At 66.8% G+C, this 3,140-nt stretch overlaps 1 long non-coding RNA gene across 1 annotated transcript; it reads left to right on the top strand.

Annotated features, from left to right (window-relative positions):
• The first annotated feature begins 478 nt into the window (after positions 1–478).
• On the top strand, positions 479–2,883 carry LOC138847521 (uncharacterized). The gene is made up of 3 exons (XR_011385371.1): positions 479–1,464; positions 1,601–2,120; positions 2,447–2,883. It is a non-coding gene; the product is annotated as an uncharacterized lncRNA (long non-coding RNA).
• Positions 2,884–3,140: the final 257 nt, after the last annotated feature.

The following is a 3,140-nucleotide window of genomic DNA, read 5'->3' as shown; positions in this document are numbered from 1 at the left end:
TGAGTGCAGGGACCCAAGCACTTGACCCATCCTCCACTGCCTTCCCAGGCGGTAGCAGGGAGCTGGATCGGAAGTGGAGCAGCCGGGACTTGAACAGGCGCCCATATGGGATGCCGGCGCTGCAGGTGGCGGCTTCACCCGCTGTGCCACGCATGGGCAGAGAACGTGAGAACATGGATGAAGCGGGTCTGGCCTCCCGCCCCCAAGGGAACGCAGCTTCCTGGGCCCCACTCCAGGCTCAGGAGGCGCTGTTCTGCCATGCGCCCGGCTGTACCCGCGCGGGGAGGCCCCAGAAGCCCCTGCTGCACACGGGGAGAGCCTCAGATTCGTGTTCTAGAAGCTTCCAGGTGAGCGCACACAGAGGAGGAGAGCGCGGAAGAGCGGCGAGGCCGGGCCACGGGAGCTGGGGCGGGGGCTCAGCGGACGGGGGCGGGGCCTAAGGTTCGGGTGGAGGAGGGGCGGGGCGCAAGGATCCAGGGCGGCTCCTGGGGGAGCAGAAGCCGAGCAGCTGCCGGAGGCAAGAGCCCAGCCGGCTCTGCTGACTCCAGCAGCCCTGGGCCCCTTCAGCGTCGCGTGGGGGGTCCACTCAGGGCGGCGCGGCCCCTGGGGCCAGCACTGTGGTGCAGTTACCCCCGGCTCACAAGGCCGGCATCCCGTGTGGGCGCCGATTCAAGTGCCGGCTGCTCGGCTTCCGATCCGGCTCCCTGCTGTGGCCTGGGAGGCCGTGGAGGGGGGTCCAAGTGCAAGGGCCCCTGCACCCGGCTCCGTCCGGCCCCGACCGTGAACCAGCAGGTGGAAGATCCGTGTGTGTCCCCCTCTGTCTCTGTGCCTCTTGCCTTTCAAATACTTCAATGCTTGTGAAGCTGTCATGTGCAGGTTTCGGGGGTCGAGCCTCCACGTCTGTGTCGGTGCCTGTCCAGATGCCACGCGCGGCTGCTGCAGGTCAGATCTGGAAACATTTTGTGGGCGGGGTCAGCGCCTGTGGTGGACACCTCTCTCCCTGGGCAGCATCCCCTCCCTCCCGCTGGGCTCTGCCGGGGCCTGGGGAATACGAATGCAGGGCGGGGTCTGCAGCTGCTTCCTCCTCCTTCCCGCCACACACAGAGCTGCGACCCCTCTGCCCCTCTGCCCCCGTGGCCTCGCCTGGCGTGGCTCGTGGCTCGCAGGGCGCTCTGACACGGAGAATCCGTCCCTTGGCCCAGCCCTGGTTTCCGTGGCAAGCGCCCAGGCTTCTCCATGGCCTTCGCAGGGACGGCGGCCTGGGCGGCCTGCGTGGGCGAACGCTGGGGGGGGCTGGGGGCGGCAGAGCCGCTGCAGGCTGCGCTTCTGGCCCGCCCCCGCCCCGCCCCCGCCCCCGCCCGGCCCGAGGCTGCCTCTAGGGGAGACACATCCGCGAAGGAGCCCAGCGCTGGTTCCCCCGCGTTTGGAGCGCCTGTCTGAGGGAGGAGGCCGCTTCCCTCCCAGGTGCCAGCGCCAGCCCAGGGCTTGATGCTTCGCTCCGGCTGGAGGAGCGCGCAGCTGGGGCGGGGGGAGGGGCTGCCGAGTCCTGCCCGCCCTGCGTGTCCCTGCTGTTTCTAAAAAGCTTGTCCCCCTTCTGCAGGCTTACCAAGAATCACAAGTCCACGCACTGAAAAAAGTTATGGTTTGTCTTTAAAACACTTTTTAAAAATACAAACCCGCTCCTGCCCCTACCTACCGTCTCCCCAACCCAGGAGCCTGCAGCTCCCCCAGGGTGGGGGAGGCTGGGGTGAGCAGCCCCCAGCTGCAGGGAGGGGTGGGCACAGCCCGGGCAGAGCCGCACGGGCTCCCAGCATCACCGCGGTGACGAGGACAGCGGCCATCAGAATGACAGCGGTGACCCCCCACACCCAGTGCCGCGGCTTTGCTAGACTGCGGGGTTGGCCCTGTCCCCCCAAGCCATGCCCACAAGCCTCGGCCCCTGGGCTCAGGGCCATCGCTGCATCTCTGGGAGCATCTAGAAGCTTCCAGAAGGGCCATGCATCTCTCGAAGGCTCCCTGCCAAGCCCCGGCTTCTGAGGACATCGGGGCCTGGGCTGTGCGTCCGCGGCCCACGCTCAGCGGAGCTGCGGGGGGAGGCAGGCCCTGAGCTTCACCTCAAGGTGAGGAGGGTGACCCCCAGCTCGGGCTCCAGCCTGGGTGCCTTGCGGTGGGGGGGAGGCCGAGGGGCTGCAGCTGCAGTCACAGATGGCGGGACCCCTGAGGCAGCCAGGCCCGGCAGTGCCCCCCCCCCCGCTGGTGTAGCCATGCCCCCCCTCCCCCATGGTTACAGGCTGGGCGGCTCCCCGCTGTGGAGGGTGGGTTTGCTGAGTGCTCAAGACCTGGAGCTGGGGCTGGCACTGTGGCGCAGCGGGTAAAGCTGCCGTCTGCAGTGCCGCATCCCATAGGGGCGCCGGTTCTAGTCCCGGCTGCTCCTCTTCCGATCCAGCTCCCTGCTATGGCCTAGGATAGCAGTGGAAGATGGCCCAAGTCCTTGGGCCCCTGCACCCGCGTGGGAGACCCTGAAGAAGCTCCTGGCTCCTGGCTTCAGATCAGCGCAGCTCCGGCCATTGTGGCCATCTGGGGAGTGAACCAGCGGATGGAAGACCTCTCTCTCTCTCTCTCTCTCTCTGCCTCTCCTCTCTGTGTAACTCTGACTTTCAAATAAAGAAAGAAAGAAATCTTTTTTAAAAAAAGAAAAAAAGACCAGAAGCTGTGCAGAGCCAGGTGTCGCCATGGGGACGACCCCCCCCCAGTCCTGGGGGGACCCTCCCTCGTCCGCACCCACCGCAGCCACGGGCCTGTCCGCTTGGCTCACCGCTCCCCTGCCTGGCCCGAGGAGACGTGGACAACTCTGGGCTCGAATCCTGCTCCCCTTTTACTGTGTGGCCTGAGGTCAGCGCCCCAACCTCTCTGAGCTCTCTTCCTCTCAAATAAATAACGCAGCCCATCAGTCTGAACCCACATCTTACACAAACCTTGGCTCTCAAAGGACCACAGAGCCCGGGGAGGGGGGCAGGCGGTCTGCCGTCAGCGCCGCCGAGAGCTGGGCCAGCACAAGGCCTGTCCCGGAGCCTGGGTGGAGGCGGGGACCCAGCGTTGATCGGCTGTGGCCTCTGCACGCCTTCTGCCCCTCGTGTCTC

Source organism: Oryctolagus cuniculus, chromosome 1 (assembly GCF_964237555.1).
Source record: "Oryctolagus cuniculus chromosome 1, mOryCun1.1, whole genome shotgun sequence".
Lineage (NCBI taxonomy): Eukaryota > Metazoa > Chordata > Mammalia > Lagomorpha > Leporidae > Oryctolagus > Oryctolagus cuniculus.
Note: the sequence above shows the minus strand (reverse complement) of the source record. Positions and strands in the feature narration are given on the sequence as shown.